This window comes from Giraffa tippelskirchi, chromosome X (genome assembly GCF_054371585.1).
Source record: "Giraffa tippelskirchi isolate mGirTip1 chromosome X, T2T-mGirTip1v1.2.pri, whole genome shotgun sequence".
Lineage (NCBI taxonomy): Eukaryota > Metazoa > Chordata > Mammalia > Artiodactyla > Giraffidae > Giraffa > Giraffa tippelskirchi.
Genome location: NC_137289.1, coordinates 21,869,164 through 21,892,913, shown reverse-complemented (window position 1 = coordinate 21,892,913; position 23,750 = coordinate 21,869,164). Strand labels below are relative to the sequence as shown.

The 23,750-nt window shown below is 46.8% G+C and overlaps 1 long non-coding RNA gene across 1 annotated transcript in view; it reads right to left on the bottom strand.

The window, feature by feature from the left end:
• LOC145536978 (uncharacterized) overlaps positions 1-23,750 on the bottom strand; it is a 68,752-nt gene that overhangs the window by 15,185 nt on the left and 29,817 nt on the right. Inside the window, exons 14-24 of the long non-coding RNA XR_014076112.1 lie at positions 23,368-23,678; positions 21,059-21,369; positions 18,751-19,060; positions 16,442-16,752; positions 14,133-14,443; positions 11,824-12,134; positions 9,515-9,825; positions 7,206-7,516; positions 4,897-5,207; positions 2,588-2,898; positions 279-589 (exon numbers count right to left, since the gene is read on the bottom strand). This is a non-coding gene — a long non-coding RNA (uncharacterized LOC145536978). The remainder of the gene's footprint in view (positions 1-278; positions 590-2,587; positions 2,899-4,896; positions 5,208-7,205; positions 7,517-9,514; positions 9,826-11,823; positions 12,135-14,132; positions 14,444-16,441; positions 16,753-18,750; positions 19,061-21,058; positions 21,370-23,367; positions 23,679-23,750) is intronic.

Sequence of the window (23,750 nt, the reverse complement as noted above, 5' to 3'; positions counted from 1 at the left end):
TGACTCAAACCAGCAAGTCAGTGTATTCCCATTCCTTCCATACAGGTCCTTCTTGCTCCAAGCCATGGTACTTTATTTAGACTTTTGGTCACCCTCAACTTCGTCAATGGCATCACCTATTTAAGGTACTTGGCATTAGGCCAGTCCATTGCACTCTGTCACTCCTGTCACAATGGGCCCAGGCCCTACAAAGGGCAGATTCACAAGACAAGTGCCCCCATTTTCAGTGCTTGGCTCTAAGGCCCACCACAATGTTAGGAAACTGAGGCCCCGCTTACCTCCTTCCTGTGACTGGACTTCCTGGCAGCAGCTGGAGGGCTCCGTGGTCCTGGGCCCTCACTGATCAGACACTAAGCCTAGAACCTGACTGTCCACCGATCCTGCCAGATCACACAGAAAAGGTTGAGGGCCAGGCTTGAGTTCAGGTTCTGTTGTTCCTAAGTTGATCTGACCGGCCTCCACTGCTAGGCCTCGCAAGGAAGAGCAGCTCACAGCTTTGGCCTGATCAAACCGTTTCCGCACGATGGCAGTGCTGTCCCAGAAGAGAGACATCTTGTTTCAACCATTCTTCTGCCTCTGCCCTTTGAACCTGAAAAAGACACCATAAACAGACAGACACCGGGAAATATGGCTGACTTGTATTTGACTCAATTCAGAGAAACCTGGTTATATTTCTACATTTTCTTTTTGGTTTCCACTGGACAAAGGTACCCAACTTTATCACTCATCTTCTGTTTTCCAGATTTCAATTTTTACGTGATCCCTTCTTTTTTTTTTTTTATCTCCAGCATTTTTTCAAACTATCAAACTGTTTGGAGGCATCAAGTGGCAAACCTCTGGCATCCATGCGTAAGACACAAAAGAAATTGACTATACCTAAGGACTTGCCAAATCTAGGCAACAGGCCACATGTTTATTATCTTGTCTCACTCAGATGGTAAAGCATCCGCCTGCAATGCAAGAGACCCAGGTTTGATCCACGGGTCAGGAAGATTCCCTGGAAAAGGTCCTGGCTATGCACTCCAGTATTCTGGCCTGGAGAATTCAATGGACAAGAGGAGCCTGGTGGGTCTAAAGAGTCCGTGGGGTCCAAAGAGTCAGGCACAACTGAGGGAATAACACACACACTTCCCAAATTTGCTGGAGTCTTCATATTCTAGGCTTTGTGTGTTGAGTTGAAGAAGCCATTTGGTGAAGCTCTAGGATGACCCAGATACTTCTCATGACTGAATGCAGACAATGCCCTACTTGTAATCATACACTCTTACATGGCTATCAATTCCAATCAGATGGCACACGTGACTTTGTCTCATACTATCATCATATATAATTGGAGAAAAACAAGTATTTTCCATCTCATAAATGGCCTTAGCTAGAGTTCAGTTCAGTAGCTCAGTCGTGTCCAACTCTTTGCAACCCCACGGACTGCAGCACGCCAGGCTTTCCTTTCCATCACCAACTCCCAGAGCTTGCTCCAACTCATGTCCATGGAGTCAGTGATGCCATCCACCCATCTCATCCTCTGTCATCCCCTTCTCTTCCCACTTTCAGTCTTTCCCGCTATCAAGGTCTTGTCAAGTGAGTCAGTTCTTCGTATCAGACGACCAAAATATAGGAGTTTCAGCTTCAGCATCAGTCCCTCCAATGTATATTCGGGGTAGATTTCCTTTAGGATGGACTGGGTGGATCTCTGTGCAGTCCAAGGGACTCTCAAGAGTCTCCTGCCACACCACAGCTCAAAAGCATCAATGCTTTGATGCTCACCTGTCCTTATATTCCAACTCTCACATCCATGCATGCCTGCCAGAAAAACCATTGCTTTGACCAGACGGACCTTTGTTGGCAAAGAAATGTCTCTGTTTTTTAATATGCTGTCTAGGTTGCTCATAGCTTTACTTCCAAGGAGCAAGCGTCTTTTAATTTCATGGCTGCAGTCACCATCTGCAGTGATTTTGGAGTCCCCCCAAATAAAGTAAAGTACAGCAGTTTGCTTTCCATCTTAAAGCACAGGAAGGAAATAATGCTATCCTCCCTGGCAGGCTGCAGTCCATAGCGTCGCACAGAGTCTGACATGACTCAAGAGACTTAGCACACACCAACCCCAAAGCCAGGTCTTTGCCCCGCTCCCCTGCAAGAACTGAGATAACATCAGCGTCAGGTCAGGACAAAGGTATTGACCCTGGGCTTTAGAGTGAACCTGCAAAGACACAGAAGTTCGCAGCTGGTGGGTGGGTTCAGACAATGTAGGCCTTCCACTACATTTGTGATTTTCATCCACTTGAGCATCTGCAGGCTCCTAGAAAATATTCTGACTCAAACCAGCAAGTCAGTGTATTCCCATTCCTTCCATACAGGTCCTTCTTGCTCCAAGCCATGGTACTTTATTTAGACTTTTGGTCACCCTCAACTTCGTCAATGGCATCACCTATTTAAGGTACTTGGCATTAGGCCAGTCCATTGCACTCTGTCACTCCTGTCACAATGGGCCCAGGCCCTACAAAGGGCAGATTCACAAGACAAGTGCCCCCATTTTCAGTGCTTGGCTCTAAGGCCCACCACAATGTTAGGAAACTGAGGCCCCGCTTACCTCCTTCCTGTGACTGGACTTCCTGGCAGCAGCTGGAGGGCTCCGTGGTCCTGGGCCCTCACTGATCAGACACTAAGCCTAGAACCTGACTGTCCACCGATCCTGCCAGATCACACAGAAAAGGTTGAGGGCCAGGCTTGAGTTCAGGTTCTGTTGTTCCTAAGTTGATCTGACCGGCCTCCACTGCTAGGCCTCGCAAGGAAGAGCAGCTCACAGCTTTGGCCTGATCAAACCGTTTCCGCACGATGGCAGTGCTGTCCCAGAAGAGAGACATCTTGTTTCAACCATTCTTCTGCCTCTGCCCTTTGAACCTGAAAAAGACACCATAAACAGACAGACACCGGGAAATATGGCTGACTTGTATTTGACTCAATTCAGAGAAACCTGGTTATATTTCTACATTTTCTTTTTGGTTTCCACTGGACAAAGGTACCCAACTTTATCACTCATCTTCTGTTTTCCAGATTTCAATTTTTACGTGATCCCTTCTTTTTTTTTTTTTATCTCCAGCATTTTTTCAAACTATCAAACTGTTTGGAGGCATCAAGTGGCAAACCTCTGGCATCCATGCGTAAGACACAAAAGAAATTGACTATACCTAAGGACTTGCCAAATCTAGGCAACAGGCCACATGTTTATTATCTTGTCTCACTCAGATGGTAAAGCATCCGCCTGCAATGCAAGAGACCCAGGTTTGATCCACGGGTCAGGAAGATTCCCTGGAAAAGGTCCTGGCTATGCACTCCAGTATTCTGGCCTGGAGAATTCAATGGACAAGAGGAGCCTGGTGGGTCTAAAGAGTCCGTGGGGTCCAAAGAGTCAGGCACAACTGAGGGAATAACACACACACTTCCCAAATTTGCTGGAGTCTTCATATTCTAGGCTTTGTGTGTTGAGTTGAAGAAGCCATTTGGTGAAGCTCTAGGATGACCCAGATACTTCTCATGACTGAATGCAGACAATGCCCTACTTGTAATCATACACTCTTACATGGCTATCAATTCCAATCAGATGGCACACGTGACTTTGTCTCATACTATCATCATATATAATTGGAGAAAAACAAGTATTTTCCATCTCATAAATGGCCTTAGCTAGAGTTCAGTTCAGTAGCTCAGTCGTGTCCAACTCTTTGCAACCCCACGGACTGCAGCACGCCAGGCTTTCCTTTCCATCACCAACTCCCAGAGCTTGCTCCAACTCATGTCCATGGAGTCAGTGATGCCATCCACCCATCTCATCCTCTGTCATCCCCTTCTCTTCCCACTTTCAGTCTTTCCCGCTATCAAGGTCTTGTCAAGTGAGTCAGTTCTTCGTATCAGACGACCAAAATATAGGAGTTTCAGCTTCAGCATCAGTCCCTCCAATGTATATTCGGGGTAGATTTCCTTTAGGATGGACTGGGTGGATCTCTGTGCAGTCCAAGGGACTCTCAAGAGTCTCCTGCCACACCACAGCTCAAAAGCATCAATGCTTTGATGCTCACCTGTCCTTATATTCCAACTCTCACATCCATGCATGCCTGCCAGAAAAACCATTGCTTTGACCAGACGGACCTTTGTTGGCAAAGAAATGTCTCTGTTTTTTAATATGCTGTCTAGGTTGCTCATAGCTTTACTTCCAAGGAGCAAGCGTCTTTTAATTTCATGGCTGCAGTCACCATCTGCAGTGATTTTGGAGTCCCCCCAAATAAAGTAAAGTACAGCAGTTTGCTTTCCATCTTAAAGCACAGGAAGGAAATAATGCTATCCTCCCTGGCAGGCTGCAGTCCATAGCGTCGCACAGAGTCTGACATGACTCAAGAGACTTAGCACACACCAACCCCAAAGCCAGGTCTTTGCCCCGCTCCCCTGCAAGAACTGAGATAACATCAGCGTCAGGTCAGGACAAAGGTATTGACCCTGGGCTTTAGAGTGAACCTGCAAAGACACAGAAGTTCGCAGCTGGTGGGTGGGTTCAGACAATGTAGGCCTTCCACTACATTTGTGATTTTCATCCACTTGAGCATCTGCAGGCTCCTAGAAAATATTCTGACTCAAACCAGCAAGTCAGTGTATTCCCATTCCTTCCATACAGGTCCTTCTTGCTCCAAGCCATGGTACTTTATTTAGACTTTTGGTCACCCTCAACTTCGTCAATGGCATCACCTATTTAAGGTACTTGGCATTAGGCCAGTCCATTGCACTCTGTCACTCCTGTCACAATGGGCCCAGGCCCTACAAAGGGCAGATTCACAAGACAAGTGCCCCCATTTTCAGTGCTTGGCTCTAAGGCCCACCACAATGTTAGGAAACTGAGGCCCCGCTTACCTCCTTCCTGTGACTGGACTTCCTGGCAGCAGCTGGAGGGCTCCGTGGTCCTGGGCCCTCACTGATCAGACACTAAGCCTAGAACCTGACTGTCCACCGATCCTGCCAGATCACACAGAAAAGGTTGAGGGCCAGGCTTGAGTTCAGGTTCTGTTGTTCCTAAGTTGATCTGACCGGCCTCCACTGCTAGGCCTCGCAAGGAAGAGCAGCTCACAGCTTTGGCCTGATCAAACCGTTTCCGCACGATGGCAGTGCTGTCCCAGAAGAGAGACATCTTGTTTCAACCATTCTTCTGCCTCTGCCCTTTGAACCTGAAAAAGACACCATAAACAGACAGACACCGGGAAATATGGCTGACTTGTATTTGACTCAATTCAGAGAAACCTGGTTATATTTCTACATTTTCTTTTTGGTTTCCACTGGACAAAGGTACCCAACTTTATCACTCATCTTCTGTTTTCCAGATTTCAATTTTTACGTGATCCCTTCTTTTTTTTTTTTTATCTCCAGCATTTTTTCAAACTATCAAACTGTTTGGAGGCATCAAGTGGCAAACCTCTGGCATCCATGCGTAAGACACAAAAGAAATTGACTATACCTAAGGACTTGCCAAATCTAGGCAACAGGCCACATGTTTATTATCTTGTCTCACTCAGATGGTAAAGCATCCGCCTGCAATGCAAGAGACCCAGGTTTGATCCACGGGTCAGGAAGATTCCCTGGAAAAGGTCCTGGCTATGCACTCCAGTATTCTGGCCTGGAGAATTCAATGGACAAGAGGAGCCTGGTGGGTCTAAAGAGTCCGTGGGGTCCAAAGAGTCAGGCACAACTGAGGGAATAACACACACACTTCCCAAATTTGCTGGAGTCTTCATATTCTAGGCTTTGTGTGTTGAGTTGAAGAAGCCATTTGGTGAAGCTCTAGGATGACCCAGATACTTCTCATGACTGAATGCAGACAATGCCCTACTTGTAATCATACACTCTTACATGGCTATCAATTCCAATCAGATGGCACACGTGACTTTGTCTCATACTATCATCATATATAATTGGAGAAAAACAAGTATTTTCCATCTCATAAATGGCCTTAGCTAGAGTTCAGTTCAGTAGCTCAGTCGTGTCCAACTCTTTGCAACCCCACGGACTGCAGCACGCCAGGCTTTCCTTTCCATCACCAACTCCCAGAGCTTGCTCCAACTCATGTCCATGGAGTCAGTGATGCCATCCACCCATCTCATCCTCTGTCATCCCCTTCTCTTCCCACTTTCAGTCTTTCCCGCTATCAAGGTCTTGTCAAGTGAGTCAGTTCTTCGTATCAGACGACCAAAATATAGGAGTTTCAGCTTCAGCATCAGTCCCTCCAATGTATATTCGGGGTAGATTTCCTTTAGGATGGACTGGGTGGATCTCTGTGCAGTCCAAGGGACTCTCAAGAGTCTCCTGCCACACCACAGCTCAAAAGCATCAATGCTTTGATGCTCACCTGTCCTTATATTCCAACTCTCACATCCATGCATGCCTGCCAGAAAAACCATTGCTTTGACCAGACGGACCTTTGTTGGCAAAGAAATGTCTCTGTTTTTTAATATGCTGTCTAGGTTGCTCATAGCTTTACTTCCAAGGAGCAAGCGTCTTTTAATTTCATGGCTGCAGTCACCATCTGCAGTGATTTTGGAGTCCCCCCAAATAAAGTAAAGTACAGCAGTTTGCTTTCCATCTTAAAGCACAGGAAGGAAATAATGCTATCCTCCCTGGCAGGCTGCAGTCCATAGCGTCGCACAGAGTCTGACATGACTCAAGAGACTTAGCACACACCAACCCCAAAGCCAGGTCTTTGCCCCGCTCCCCTGCAAGAACTGAGATAACATCAGCGTCAGGTCAGGACAAAGGTATTGACCCTGGGCTTTAGAGTGAACCTGCAAAGACACAGAAGTTCGCAGCTGGTGGGTGGGTTCAGACAATGTAGGCCTTCCACTACATTTGTGATTTTCATCCACTTGAGCATCTGCAGGCTCCTAGTAAATATTCTGACTCAAACCAGCAAGTCAGTGTATTCCCATTCCTTCCATACAGGTCCTTCTTGCTCCAAGCCATGGTACTTTATTTAGACTTTTGGTCACCCTCAACTTCGTCAATGGCATCACCTATTTAAGGTACTTGGCATTAGGCCAGTCCATTGCACTCTGTCACTCCTGTCACAATGGGCCCAGGCCCTACAAAGGGCAGATTCACAAGACAAGTGCCCCCATTTTCAGTGCTTGGCTCTAAGGCCCACCACAATGTTAGGAAACTGAGGCCCCGCTTACCTCCTTCCTGTGACTGGACTTCCTGGCAGCAGCTGGAGGGCTCCGTGGTCCTGGGCCCTCACTGATCAGACACTAAGCCTAGAACCTGACTGTCCACCGATCCTGCCAGATCACACAGAAAAGGTTGAGGGCCAGGCTTGAGTTCAGGTTCTGTTGTTCCTAAGTTGATCTGACCGGCCTCCACTGCTAGGCCTCGCAAGGAAGAGCAGCTCACAGCTTTGGCCTGATCAAACCGTTTCCGCACGATGGCAGTGCTGTCCCAGAAGAGAGACATCTTGTTTCAACCATTCTTCTGCCTCTGCCCTTTGAACCTGAAAAAGACACCATAAACAGACAGACACCGGGAAATATGGCTGACTTGTATTTGACTCAATTCAGAGAAACCTGGTTATATTTCTACATTTTCTTTTTGGTTTCCACTGGACAAAGGTACCCAACTTTATCACTCATCTTCTGTTTTCCAGATTTCAATTTTTACTTGATCCCTTCTTTTTTTTTTTTTATCTCCAGCATTTTTTCAAACTATCAAACTGTTTGGAGGCATCAAGTGGCAAACCTCTGGCATCCATGCGTAAGACACAAAAGAAATTGACTATACCTAAGGACTTGCCAAATCTAGGCAACAGGCCACATGTTTATTATCTTGTCTCACTCAGATGGTAAAGCATCCACCTGCAATGCAAGAGACCCAGGTTTGATCCACGGGTCAGGAAGATTCCCTGGAAAAGGTCCTGGCTATGCACTCCAGTATTCTGGCCTGGAGAATTCAATGGACAAGAGGAGCCTGGTGGGTCTAAAGAGTCCGTGGGGTCCAAAGAGTCGGGCACAACTGAGGGAATAACACACACACTTCCCAAATTTGCTGGAGTCTTCATATTCTAGGCTTTGTGTGTTGAGTTGAAGAAGCCATTTGGTGAAGCTCTAGGATGACCCAGATACTTCTCATGACTGAATGCAGACAATGCCCTACTTGTAATCATACACTCTTACATGGCTATCAATTCCAATCAGATGGCACACGTGACTTTGTCTCATACTATCATCATATATAATTGGAAAAAAACAAGTATTTTCCATCTCATAAATGGCCTTAGCTAGAGTGCAGTTCAGTAGCTCAGTCGTGTCCAACTCTTTGCAACCCCACGGACTGCAGCACGCCAGGCTTTCCTTTCCATCACCAACTCCCAGAGCTTGCTCCAACTCATGTCCATGGAGTCAGTGATGCCATCCACCCATCTCATCCTCTGTCATCCCCTTCTCTTCCCACTTTCAGTCTTTCCCGCTATCAAGGTCTTGTCAAGTGAGTCAGTTCTTCGTATCAGACGACCAAAATATAGGAGTTTCAGCTTCAGCATCAGTCCCTCCAATGTATATTCGGGGTAGATTTCCTTTAGGATGGACTGGTTGGATCTCTGTGCAGTCCAAGGGACTCTCAAGAGTCTCCTGCCACACCACAGCTCAAAAGCATCAATGCTTTGATGCTCACCTGTCCTTATATTCCAACTCTCACATCCATGCATGCCTGCCAGAAAAACCATTGCTTTGACCAGACGGACCTTTGTTGGCAAAGAAATGTCTCTGTTTTTTAATATGCTGTCTAGGTTGCTCATAGCTTTACTTCCAAGGAGCAAGCGTCTTTTAATTTCATGGCTGCAGTCACCATCTGCAGTGATTTTGGAGTCCCCCCAAATAAAGTAAAGTACAGCAGTTTGCTTTCCATCTTAAAGCACAGGAAGGAAATAATGCTATCCTCCCTGGCAGGCTGCAGTCCATAGCGTCGCACAGAGTCTGACATGACTCAAGAGACTTAGCACACACCAACCCCAAAGCCAGGTCTTTGCCCCGCTCCCCTGCAAGAACTGAGATAACATCAGCGTCAGGTCAGGACAAAGGTATTGACCCTGGGCTTTAGAGTGAACCTGCAAAGACACAGAAGTTCGCAGCTGGTGGGTGGGTTCAGACAATGTAGGCCTTCCACTACATTTGTGATTTTCATCCACTTGAGCATCTGCAGGCTCCTAGAAAATATTCTGACTCAAACCAGCAAGTCAGTGTATTCCCATTCCTTCCATACAGGTCCTTCTTGCTCCAAGCCATGGTACTTTATTTAGACCTTTGGTCACCCTCAACTTCGTCAATGGCATCACCTATTTAAGGTACTTGGCATTAGGCCAGTCCATTGCACTCTGTCACTCCTGTCACAATGGGCCCAGGCCCTACAAAGGGCAGATTCACAAGACAAGTGCCCCCATTTTCAGTGCTTGGCTCTAAGGCCCACCACAATGTTAGGAAACTGAGGCCCCGCTTACCTCCTTCCTGTGACTGGACTTCCTGGCAGCAGCTGGAGGGCTCCGTGGTCCTGGGCCCTCACTGATCAGACACTAAGCCTAGAACCTGACTGTCCACCGATCCTGCCAGATCACACAGAAAAGGTTGAGGGCCAGGCTTGAGTTCAGGTTCTGTTGTTCCTAAGTTGATCTGACCGGCCTCCACTGCTAGGCCTCGCAAGGAAGAGCAGCTCACAGCTTTGGCCTGATCAAACCGTTTCCGCACGATGGCAGTGCTGTCCCAGAAGAGAGACATCTTGTTTCAACCATTCTTCTGCCTGTGCCCTTTGAACCTGAAAAAGACACCATAAACAGACAGACACCAGGAAATATGGCTGACTTGTATTTGACTCAATTCAGAGAAACCTGGTTATATTTCTACATTTTCTTTTTGGTTTCCATTGGACAAAGGTACCCAACTTTATCACTCATCTTCTGTTTTCCAGATTTCAATTTTTACGTGATCCCTTCTTTTTTTTTTTTTATCTCCAGCATTTTTTCAAACTATCAAACTGTTTGGAGGCATCAAGTGGCAAACCTCTGGCATCCATGCGTAAGACACAAAAGAAATTGACTATACCTAAGGACTTGCCAAATCTAGGCAACAGGCCACATGTTTATTATCTTGTCTCACTCAGATGGTAAAGCATCCGCCTGCAATGCAAGAGACCCAGGTTTGATCCACGGGTCAGGAAGATTCCCTGGAAAAGGTCCTGGCTATGCACTCCAGTATTCTGGCCTGGAGAATTCAATGGACAAGAGGAGCCTGGTGGGTCTAAAGAGTCCGTGGGGTCCAAAGAGTCGGGCACAACTGAGGGAATAACACACACACTTCCCAAATTTGCTGGAGTCTTCATATTCTAGGCTTTGTGTGTTGAGTTGAAGAAGCCATTTGGTGAAGCTCTAGGATGACCCAGATACTTCTCATGACTGAATGCAGACAATGCCCTACTTGTAATCATACACTCTTACATGGCTATCAATTCCAATCAGATGGCACACGTGACTTTGTCTCATACTATCATCATATATAATTGGAAAAAAACAAGTATTTTCCATCTCATAAATGGCCTTAGCTAGAGTGCAGTTCAGTAGCTCAGTCGTGTCCAACTCTTTGCAACCCCACGGACTGCAGCACGCCAGGCTTTCCTTTCCATCACCAACTCCCAGAGCTTGCTCCAACTCATGTCCATGGAGTCAGTGATGCCATCCACCCATCTCATCCTCTGTCATCCCCTTCTCTTCCCACTTTCAGTCTTTCCCGCTATCAAGGTCTTGTCAAGTGAGTCAGTTCTTCGTATCAGACGACCAAAATATAGGAGTTTCAGCTTCAGCATCAGTCCCTCCAATGTATATTCGGGGTAGATTTCCTTTAGGATGGACTGGTTGGATCTCTGTGCAGTCCAAGGGACTCTCAAGAGTCTCCTGCCACACCACAGCTCAAAAGCATCAATGCTTTGATGCTCACCTGTCCTTATATTCCAACTCTCACATCCATGCATGCCTGCCAGAAAAACCATTGCTTTGACCAGACGGACCTTTGTTGGCAAAGAAATGTCTCTGTTTTTTAATATGCTGTCTAGGTTGCTCATAGCTTTACTTCCAAGGAGCAAGCGTCTTTTAATTTCATGGCTGCAGTCACCATCTGCAGTGATTTTGGAGTCCCCCCAAATAAAGTAAAGTACAGCAGTTTGCTTTCCATCTTAAAGCACAGGAAGGAAATAATGCTATCCTCCCTGGCAGGCTGCAGTCCATAGCGTCGCACAGAGTCTGACATGACTCAAGAGACTTAGCACACACCAACCCCAAAGCCAGGTCTTTGCCCCGCTCCCCTGCAAGAACTGAGATAACATCAGCGTCAGGTCAGGACAAAGGTATTGACCCTGGGCTTTAGAGTGAACCTGCAAAGACACAGAAGTTCGCAGCTGGTGGGTGGGTTCAGACAATGTAGGCCTTCCACTACATTTGTGATTTTCATCCACTTGAGCATCTGCAGGCTCCTAGAAAATATTCTGACTCAAACCAGCAAGTCAGTGTATTCCCATTCCTTCCATACAGGTCCTTCTTGCTCCAAGCCATGGTACTTTATTTAGACCTTTGGTCACCCTCAACTTCGTCAATGGCATCACCTATTTAAGGTACTTGGCATTAGGCCAGTCCATTGCACTCTGTCACTCCTGTCACAATGGGCCCAGGCCCTACAAAGGGCAGATTCACAAGACAAGTGCCCCCATTTTCAGTGCTTGGCTCTAAGGCCCACCACAATGTTAGGAAACTGAGGCCCCGCTTACCTCCTTCCTGTGACTGGACTTCCTGGCAGCAGCTGGAGGGCTCCGTGGTCCTGGGCCCTCACTGATCAGACACTAAGCCTAGAACCTGACTGTCCACCGATCCTGCCAGATCACACAGAAAAGGTTGAGGGCCAGGCTTGAGTTCAGGTTCTGTTGTTCCTAAGTTGATCTGACCGGCCTCCACTGCTAGGCCTCGCAAGGAAGAGCAGCTCACAGCTTTGGCCTGATCAAACTGTTTCCGCACGATGGCAGTGCTGTCCCAGAAGAGAGACATCTTGTTTCAACCATTCTTCTGCCTCTGCCCTTTGAACCTGAAAAAGACACCATAAACAGACAGACACCAGGAAATATGGCTGACTTGTATTTGACTCAATTCAGAGAAACCTGGTTATATTTCTACATTTTCTTTTTGGTTTCCATTGGACAAAGGTACCCAACTTTATCACTCATCTTCTGTTTTCCAGATTTCAATTTTTACGTGATCCCTTCTTTTTTTTTTTTTATCTCCAGCATTTTTTCAAACTATCAAACTGTTTGGAGGCATCAAGTGGCAAACCTCTGGCATCCATGCGTAAGACACAAAAGAAATTGACTATACCTAAGGACTTGCCAAATCTAGGCAACAGGCCACATGTTTATTATCTTGTCTCACTCAGATGGTAAAGCATCCGCCTGCAATGCAAGAGACCCAGGTTTGATCCACGGGTCAGGAAGATTCCCTGGAAAAGGTCCTGGCTATGCACTCCAGTATTCTGGCCTGGAGAATTCAATGGACAAGAGGAGCCTGGTGGGTCTAAAGAGTCCGTGGGGTCCAAAGAGTCGGGCACAACTGAGGGAATAACACACACACTTCCCAAATTTGCTGGAGTCTTCATATTCTAGGCTTTGTGTGTTGAGTTGAAGAAGCCATTTGGTGAAGCTCTAGGATGACCCAGATACTTCTCATGACTGAATGCAGACAATGCCCTACTTGTAATCATACACTCTTACATGGCTATCAATTCCAATCAGATGGCACACGTGACTTTGTCTCATACTATCATCATATATAATTGGAAAAAAACAAGTATTTTCCATCTCATAAATGGCCTTAGCTAGAGTGCAGTTCAGTAGCTCAGTCGTGTCCAACTCTTTGCAACCCCACGGACTGCAGCACGCCAGGCTTTCCTTTCCATCACCAACTCCCAGAGCTTGCTCCAACTCATGTCCATGGAGTCAGTGATGCCATCCACCCATCTCATCCTCTGTCATCCCCTTCTCTTCCCACTTTCAGTCTTTCCCGCTATCAAGGTCTTGTCAAGTGAGTCAGTTCTTCGTATCAGACGACCAAAATATAGGAGTTTCAGCTTCAGCATCAGTCCCTCCAATGTATATTCGGGGTAGATTTCCTTTAGGATGGACTGGTTGGATCTCTGTGCAGTCCAAGGGACTCTCAAGAGTCTCCTGCCACACCACAGCTCAAAAGCATCAATGCTTTGATGCTCACCTGTCCTTATATTCCAACTCTCACATCCATGCATGCCTGCCAGAAAAACCATTGCTTTGACCAGACGGACCTTTGTTGGCAAAGAAATGTCTCTGTTTTTTAATATGCTGTCTAGGTTGCTCATAGCTTTACTTCCAAGGAGCAAGCGTCTTTTAATTTCATGGCTGCAGTCACCATCTGCAGTGATTTTGGAGTCCCCCCAAATAAAGTAAAGTACAGCAGTTTGCTTTCCATCTTAAAGCACAGGAAGGAAATAATGCTATCCTCCCTGGCAGGCTGCAGTCCATAGCGTCGCACAGAGTCTGACATGACTCAAGAGACTTAGCACACACCAACCCCAAAGCCAGGTCTTTGCCCCGCTCCCCTGCAAGAACTGAGATAACATCAGCGTCAGGTCAGGACAAAGGTATTGACCCTGGGCTTTAGAGTGAACCTGCAAAGACACAGAAGTTCGCAGCTGGTGGGTGGGTTCAGACAATGTAGGCCTTCCACTACATTTGTGATTTTCATCCACTTGAGCATCTGCAGGCTCCTAGAAAATATTCTGACTCAAACCAGCAAGTCAGTGTATTCCCATTCCTTCCATACAGGTCCTTCTTGCTCCAAGCCATGGTACTTTATTTAGACCTTTGGTCACCCTCAACTTCGTCAATGGCATCACCTATTTAAGGTACTTGGCATTAGGCCAGTCCATTGCACTCTGTCACTCCTGTCACAATGGGCCCAGGCCCTACAAAGGGCAGATTCACAAGACAAGTGCCCCCATTTTCAGTGCTTGGCTCTAAGGCCCACCACAATGTTAGGAAACTGAGGCCCCGCTTACCTCCTTCCTGTGACTGGACTTCCTGGCAGCAGCTGGAGGGCTCCGTGGTCCTGGGCCCTCACTGATCAGACACTAAGCCTAGAACCTGACTGTCCACCGATCCTGCCAGATCACACAGAAAAGGTTGAGGGCCAGGCTTGAGTTCAGGTTCTGTTGTTCCTAAGTTGATCTGACCGGCCTCCACTGCTAGGCCTCGCAAGGAAGAGCAGCTCACAGCTTTGGCCTGATCAAACTGTTTCCGCACGATGGCAGTGCTGTCCCAGAAGAGAGACATCTTGTTTCAACCATTCTTCTGCCTCTGCCCTTTGAACCTGAAAAAGACACCATAAACAGACAGACACCAGGAAATATGGCTGACTTGTATTTGACTCAATTCAGAGAAACCTGGTTATATTTCTACATTTTCTTTTTGGTTTCCACTGGACAAAGGTACCCAACTTTATCACTCATCTTCTGTTTTCCAGATTTCAATTTTTACTTGATCCCTTCTTTTTTTTTTTTTATCTCCAGCATTTTTTCAAACTATCAAACTGTTTGGAGGCATCAAGTGGCAAACCTCTGGCATCCATGCGTAAGACACAAAAGAAATTGACTATACCTAAGGACTTGCCAAATCTAGGCAACAGGCCACATGTTTATTATCTTGTCTCACTCATATGGTAAAGCATCCGCCTGCAATGCAAGAGACCCAGGTTTGATCCACGGGTCAGGAAGATTCCCTGGAAAAGGTCCTGGCTATGCACTCCAGTATTCTGGCCTGGAGAATTCAATGGACAAGAGGAGCCTGGTGGGTCTAAAGAGTCCGTGGGGTCCAAAGAGTCGGGCACAACTGAGGGAATAACACACACACTTCCCAAATTTGCTGGAGTCTTCATATTCTAGGCTTTGTGTGTTGAGTTGAAGAAGCCATTTGGTGAAGCTCTAGGATGACCCAGATACTTCTCATGACTGAATGCAGACAATGCCCTACTTGTAATCATACACTCTTACATGGCTATCAATTCCAATCAGATGGCACACGTGACTTTGTCTCATACTATCATCATATATAATTGGAAAAAAACAAGTATTTTCCATCTCATAAATGGCCTTAGCTAGAGTTCAGTTCAGTAGCTCAGTCGTGTCCAACTCTTTGCAACCCCACGGACTGCAGCACGCCAGGCTTTCCTTTCCATCACCAACTCCCAGAGCTTGCTCCAACTCATGTCCATGGAGTCAGTGATGCCATCCACCCATCTCATCCTCTGTCATCCCCTTCTCTTCCCACTTTCAGTCTTTCCCGCTATCAAGGTCTTGTCAAGTGAGTCAGTTCTTCGTATCAGACGACCAAAATATAGGAGTTTCAGCTTCAGCATCAGTCCCTCCAATGTATATTCGGGGTAGATTTCCTTTAGGATGGACTGGTTGGATCTCTGTGCAGTCCAAGGGACTCTCAAGAGTCTCCTGCCACACCACAGCTCAAAAGCATCAATGCTTTGATGCTCACCTGTCCTTATATTCCAACTCTCACATCCATGCATGCCTGCCAGAAAAACCATTGCTTTGACCAGACGGACCTTTTTTGGCAAAGAAATGTCTCTGTTTTTTAATATGCTGTCTAGGTTGCTCATAGCTTTACTTCCAAGGAGCAAGCGTCTTTTAATTTCATGGCTGCAGTCACCATCTGCAGTGATTTTGGAGTCCCCCCAAATAAAGTAAAGTACAGCAGTTTGCTTTCCATCTTAAAGCACAGGAAGGAAATAATGCTATCCTCCCTGGCAGGCTGCAGTCCATAGCGTCGCACAGAGTCTGACATGACTCAAGAGACTTAGCACACACCAACCCCAAAGCCAGGTCTTTGCCCCGCTCCCCTGCAAGAACTGAGATAACATCAGCGTCAGGTCAGGACAAAGGTATTGACCCTGGGCTTTAGAGTGAACCTGCAAAGACACAGAAGTTCGCAGCTGGTGGGTGGGTTCAGACAATGTAGGCCTTCCACTACATTTGTGATTTTCATCCACTTGAGCATCTGCAGGCTCCTAGAAAATATTCTGACTCAAACCAGCAAGTCAGTGTATTCCCATTCCTTCCATACAGGTCCTTCTTGCTCCAAGCCATGGTACTTTATTTAGACTTTTGGTCACCCTCAACTTCGTCAATGGCATCACCTATTTAAGGTACTTGGCATTAGGCCAGTCCATTGCACTCTGTCACTCCTGTCACAATGGGCCCAGGCCCTACAAAGGGCAGATTCACAAGACAAGTGCCCCCATTTTCAGTGCTTGGCTCTAAGGCCCACCACAATGTTAGGAAACTGAGGCCCCGCTTACCTCCTTCCTGTGACTGGACTTCCTGGCAGCAGCTGGAGGGCTCCGTGGTCCTGGGCCCTCACTGATCAGACACTAAGCCTAGAACCTGACTGTCCACCGATCCTGCCAGATCACACAGAAAAGGTTGAGGGCCAGGCTTGAGTTCAGGTTCTGTTGTTCCTAAGTTGATCTGACCGGCCTCCACTGCTAGGCCTCGCAAGGAAGAGCAGCTCACAGCTTTGGCCTGATCAAACTGTTTCCGCACGATGGCAGTGCTGTCCCAGAAGAGAGACATCTTGTTTCAACCATTCTTCTGCCTCTGCCCTTTGAACCTGAAAAAGACACCATAAACAGACAGACACCAGGAAATATGGCTGACTTGTATTTGACTCAATTCAGAGAAACCTGGTTATATTTCTACATTTTCTTTTTGGTTTCCATTGGACAAAGGTACCCAACTTTATCACTCATCTTCTGTTTTCCAGATTTCAATTTTTACTTGATCCCTTCTTTTTTTTTTTTTATCTCCAGCATTTTTTCAAACTATCAAACTGTTTGGAGGCATCAAGTGGCAAACCTCTGGCATCCATGCGTAAGACACAAAAGAAATTGACTATACCTAAGGACTTGCCAAATCTAGGCAACAGGCCACATGTTTATTATCTTGTCTCACTCAGATGGTAAAGCATCCGCCTGCAATGCAAGAGACCCAGGTTTGATCCACGGGTCAGGAAGATTCCCTGGAAAAGGTCCTGGCTATGCACTCCAGTATTCTGGCCTGGAGAATTCAATGGACAAGAGGAGCCTGGTGGGTCTAAAGAGTCCGTGGGGTCCAAAGAGTCGGGCACAACTGAGGGAATAACACACACACTTCCCAAATTTGCTGGAGTCTTCATATTCTAGGCTTTGTGTGTTGAGTTGAAGAAGCCATTTGGTGAAGCTCTAGGATGACCCAGATACTTCTCATGACTGAATGCAGACAATGCCCTACTTGTAATCATACACTCTTACATGGCTATCAATTCCAATCAGATGGCACACGTGACTTTGTCTCATACTATCATCATATATAATTGGAAAAAAACAAGTATTTTCCATCTCATAAATGGCCTTAGCTAGAGTGCAGTTCAGTAGCTCAGTCGTGTCCAACTCTTTGCAACCCCACGGACTGCAGCACGCCAGGCTTTCCTTTCCATCACCAACTCCCAGAGCTTGCTCCAACTCATGTCCATGGAGTCAGTGATGCCATCCACCCATCTCATCCTCTGTCATCCCCTTCTCTTCCCACTTTCAGTCTTTCCCGCTATCAAGGTCTTGTCAAGTGAGTCAGTTCTTCGTATCAGACGACCAAAATATAGGAGTTTCAGCTTCAGCATCAGTCCCTCCAATGTATATTCGGGGTAGATTTCCTTTAGGTTGGACTGGTTGGATCTCTGTGCAGTCCAAGGGACTCTCAAGAGTCTCCTGCCACACCACAGCTCAAAAGCATCAATGCTTTGATGCTCACCTGTCCTTATATTCCAACTCTCACATCCATGCATGCCTGCCAGAAAAACCATTGCTTTGACCAGACGGACCTTTGTTGGCAAAGAAATGTCTCTGTTTTTTAATATGCTGTCTAGGTTGCTCATAGCTTTACTTCCAAGGAGCAAGCGTCTTTTAATTTCATGGCTGCAGTCACCATCTGCAGTGATTTTGGAGTCCCCCCAAATAAAGTAAAGTACAGCAGTTTGCTTTCCATCTTAAAGCACAGGAAGGAAATAATGCTATCCTCCCTGGCAGGCTGCAGTCCATAGCGTAGCACAGAGTCTGACATGACTCAAGAGACTTAGCACACACCAACCCCAAAGCCAGGTCTTTGCCCCGCTCCCCTGCAAGAACTGAGATAACATCAGCGTCAGGTCAGGACAAAGGTATTGACCCTGGGCTTTAGAGTGAACCTGCAAAGACACAGAAGTTCGCAGCTGGTGGGTGGGTTCAGACAATGTAGGCCTTCCACTACATTTGTGATTTTCATCCACTTGAGCATCTGCAGGCTCCTAGAAAATATTCTGACTCAAACCAGCAAGTCAGTGTATTCCCATTCCTTCCATACAGGTCCTTCTTGCTCCAAGCCATGGTACTTTATTTAGACTTTTGGTCACCCTCAACTTCGTCAATGGCATCACCTATTTAAGGTACTTGGCATTAGGCCAGTCCATTGCACTCTGTCACTCCTGTCACAATGGGCCCAGGCCCTACAAAGGGCAGATTCACAAGACAAGTGCCCCCATTTTCAGTGCTTGGCTCTAAGGCCCACCACAATGTTAGGAAACTGAGGCCCCGCTTACCTCCTTCCTGTGACTGGACTTCCTGGCAGCAGCTGGAGGGCTCCGTGGTCCTGGGCCCTCACTGATCAGACACTAAGCCTAGAACCTGACTGTCCACCGATCCTGCCAGATCACACAGAAAAGGTTGAGGGCCAGGCTTGAGTTCAGGTTCTGTTGTTCCTAAGTTGATCTGACCGGCCTCCACTGCTAGGCCTCGCAAGAAGAGGAGCTCACAGCTTTGGCCTGATCAAACTGTTTCCGCACGATGGCAGTGCTGTCCCAGAAGAGAGACATCTTGTTTCAACCATTCTTCTGCCTCTGCCCTTTGAACCTGAAAAAGACACCATAAACAGACAGACACCAGGAAATATGGCTGACTTGTATTTGACTCAATTCAGAGAAACCTGGTTATATTTCTACATTTTCTTTTTGCTTTCCATTGGACAAAGGTACCCAACTTTATCACTCATCTTCTGTTTTCCAGATTTCAATTTTTACGTGATCCCTTCTTTTTTTTTTTTTATCTCCAGCATTTTTTCAAACTATCAAACTGTTTGGAGGCATCAAGTGGCAAACCTCTGGCATCCATGCGTAAGACACAAAAGAAATTGACTATACCTAAGGACTTGCCAAATCTAGGCAACAGGCCACATGTTTATTATCTTGTCTCACTCAGATGGTAAAGCATCCGCCTGCAATGCAAGAGACCCAGGTTTGATCCACGGGTCAGGAAGATTCCCTGGAAAAGGTCCTGGCTATGCACTCCAGTATTCTGGCCTGGAGAATTCAATGGACAAGAGGAGCCTGGTGGGTCTAAAGAGTCCGTGGGGTCCAAAGAGTCAGGCACAACTGAGGGAATAACACACACACTTCCCAAATTTGCTGGAGTCTTCATATTCTAGGCTTTGTGTGTTGAGTTGAAGAAGCCATTTGGTGAAGCTCTAGGATGACCCAGATACTTCTCATGACTGAAAGCAGACAATGCCCTACTTGTAATCATACACTCTTACACGGCTATCAATTCCAATCAGATGGCACACGTGACTTTGTCTCATACTATCATCATATATAATTGGAAAAAAACAAGTATTTTCCATCTCATAAATGGCCTTAGCTAGAGTGCAGTTCAGTAGCTCAGTCGTGTCCAACTCTTTGCAACCCCACGGACTGCAGCACGCCAGGCTTTCCTTTCCATCACCAACTCCCAGAGCTTGCTCCAACTCATGTCCATGGAGTCAGTGATGCCATCCACCCATCTCATCCTCTGTCATCCCCTTCTCTTCCCACTTTCAGTCTTTCCCGCTATCAAGGTCTTGTCAAGTGAGTCAGTTCTTCGTATCAGACGACCAAAATATAGGAGTTTCAGCTTCAGCATCAGTCCCTCCAATGTATATTCGGGGTAGATTTCCTTTAGGTTGGACTGGTTGGATCTCTGTGCAGTCCAAGGGACTCTCAAGAGTCTCCTGCCACACCACAGCTCAAAAGCATCAATGCTTTGATGCTCACCTGTCCTTATATTCCAACTCTCACATCCATGCATGCCTGCCAGAAAAACCATTGCTTTGACCAGACGGACCTTTGTTGGCAAAGAAATGTCTCTGTTTTTTAATATGCTGTCTAGGTTGCTCATAGCTTTACTTCCAAGGAGCAAGCGTCTTTTAATTTCATGGCTGCAGTCACCATCTGCAGTGATTTTGGAGTCCCCCCAAATAAAGTAAAGTACAGCAGTTTGCTTTCCATCTTAAAGCACAGGAAGGAAATAATGCTATCCTCCCTGGCAGGCTGCAGTCCATAGCGTCGCACAGAGTCTGACATGACTCAAGAGACTTAGCACACACCAACCCCAAAGCCAGGTCTTTGCCCCGCTCCCCTGCAAGAACTGAGATAACATCAGCGTCAGGTCAGGACAAAGGTATTGACCCTGGGCTTTAGAGTGAACCTGCAAAGACACAGAAGTTCGCAGCTGGTGGGTGGGTTCAGACAATGTAGGCCTTCCACTACATTTGTGATTTTCATCCACTTGAGCATCTGCAGGCTCCTAGAAAATATTCTGACTCAAACCAGCAAGTCAGTGTATTCCCATTCCTTCCATACAGGTCCTTCTTGCTCCAAGCCATGGTACTTTATTTAGACCTTTGGTCACCCTCAACTTCGTCAATGGCATCACCTATTTAAGGTACTTGGCATTAGGCCAGTCCATTGCACTCTGTCACTCCTGTCACAATGGGCCCAGGCCCTACAAAGGGCAGATTCACAAGACAAGTGCCCCCATTTTCAGTGCTTGGCTCTAAGGCCCACCACAATGTTAGGAAACTGAGGCCCCGCTTACCTCCTTCCTGTGACTGGACTTCCTGGCAGCAGCTGGAGGGCTCCGTGGTCCTGGGCCCTCACTGATCAGACACTAAGCCTAGAACCTGACTGTCCACCGATCCTGCCAGATCACACAGAAAAGGTTGAGGGCCAGGCTTGAGTTCAGGTTCTGTTGTTCCTAAGTTGATCTGACCGGCCTCCACTGCTAGGCCTCGCAAGGAAGAGCAGCTCACAGCTTTGGCCTGATCAAACCGTTTCCGCACGATGGCAGTGCTGTCCCAGAAGAGAGACATCTTGTTTCAACCATTCTTCTGCCTCTGCCCTTTGAACCTGAAAAAGACACCATAAACAGACAGACACCAGGAAATATGGCTGACTTGTATTTGACTCAATTCAGAGAAACCTGGTTATATTTCTACATTTTCTTTTTGGTTTCCATTGGACAAAGGTACCCAACTTTATCACTCATCTTCTGTTTTCCAGATTTCAATTTTTACGTGATCCCTTCTTTTTTTTTTTTTATCTCCAGCATTTTTTCAAACTATCAAACTGTTTGGAGGCATCAAGTGGCAAACCTCTGGCATCCATGCGTAAGACACAAAAGAAATTGACTATACCTAAGGACTTGCCAAACCTAGGCAACAGGCCACATGTTTATTATCTTGTCTCACTCAGATGGTAAAGCATCCGCCTGCAATGCAAGAGACCCAGGTTTGATCCACGGGTCAGGAAGATTCCCTGGAAAAGGTCCTGGCTATGCACTCCAGTATTCTGGCCTGGAGAATTCAATGGACAAGAGGAGCCTGGTGGGTCTAAAGAGTCCGTGGGGTCCAAAGAGTCGGGCACAACTGAGGGAATAACACACACACTTCCCAAATTTGCTGGAGTCTTCATATTCTAGGCTTTGTGTGTTGAGTTGAAGAAGCCATTTGGTGAAGCTCTAGGATGACCCAGATACTTCTCATGACTGAATGCAGACAATGCCCTACTTGTAATCATACACTCTTACACGGCTATCAATTCCAATCAGATGGCACACGTGACTTTGTCTCATACTATCATCATATATAATTGGAAAAAAACAAGTATTTTCCATCTCATAAATGGCCTTAGCTAGAGTGCAGTTCAGTAGCTCAGTCGTGTCCAACTCTTTGCAACCCCACGGACTGCAGCACGCCAGGCTTTCCTTTCCATCACCAACTCCCAGAGCTTGCTCCAACTCATGTCCATGGAGTCAGTGATGCCATCCACCCATCTCATCCTCTGTCATCCCCTTCTCTTCCCACTTTCAGTCTTTCCCGCTATCAAGGTCTTGTCAAGTGAGTCAGTTCTTCGTATCAGACGACCAAAATATAGGAGTTTCAGCTTCAGCATCAGTCCCTCCAATGTATATTCGGGGTAGATTTCCTTTAGGATGGACTGGTTGGATCTCTGTGCAGTCCAAGGGACTCTCAAGAGTCTCCTGCCACACCACAGCTCAAAAGCATCAATGCTTTGATGCTCACCTGTCCTTATATTCCAACTCTCACATCCATGCATGCCTGCCAGAAAAACCATTGCTTTGACCAGACGGACCTTTGTTGGCAAAGAAATGTCTCTGTTTTTTAATATGCTGTCTAGGTTGCTCATAGCTTTACTTCCAAGGAGCAAGCGTCTTTTAATTTCATGGCTGCAGTCACCATCTGCAGTGATTTTGGAGTCCCCCCAAATAAAGTAAAGTACAGCAGTTTGCTTTCCATCTTAAAGCACAGGAAGGAAATAATGCTATCCTCCCTGGCAGGCTGCAGTCCATAGCGTCGCACAGAGTCTGACATGACTCAAGAGACTTAGCACACACCAACCCCAAAGCCAGGTCTTTGCCCCGCTCCCCTGCAAGAACTGAGATAACATCAGCGTCAGGTCAGGACAAAGGTATTGACCCTGGGCTTTAGAGTGAACCTGCAAAGACACAGAAGTTCGCAGCTGGTGGGTTGGTTCAGACAATGTAGGCCTTCCACTACATTTGTGATTTTCATCCACTTGAGCATCTGCAGGCTCCTAGAAAATATTCTGACTCAAACCAGCAAGTCAGTGTATTCCCATTCCTTCCATACAGGTCCTTCTTGCTCCAAGCCATGGTACTTTATTTAGACCTTTGGTCACCCTCAACTTCGTCAATGGCATCACCTATTTAAGGTACTTGGCATTAGGCCAGTCCATTGCACTCTGTCACTCCTGTCACAATGGGCCCAGGCCCTACAAAGGGCAGATTCACAAGACAAGTGCCCCCATTTTCAGTGCTTGGCTCTAAGGCCCACCACAATGTTAGGAAACTGAGGCCCCGCTTACCTCCTTCCTGTGACTGGACTTCCTGGCAGCAGCTGGAGGGCTCCGTGGTCCTGGGCCCTCACTGATCAGACACTAAGCCTAGAACCTGACTGTCCACCGATCCTGCCAGATCACACAGAAAAGGTTGAGGGCCAGGCTTGAGTTCAGGTTCTGTTGTTCCTAAGTTGATCTGACCGGCCTCCACTGCTAGGCCTCGCAAGGAAGAGCAGCTCACAGCTTTGGCCTGATCAAACCGTTTCCGCACGATGGCAGTGCTGTCCCAGAAGAGAGACATCTTGTTTCAACCATTCTTCTGCCTCTGCCCTTTGAACCTGAAAAAGACACCATAAACAGACAGACACCAGGAAATATGGCTGACTTGTATTTGACTCAATTCAGAGAAA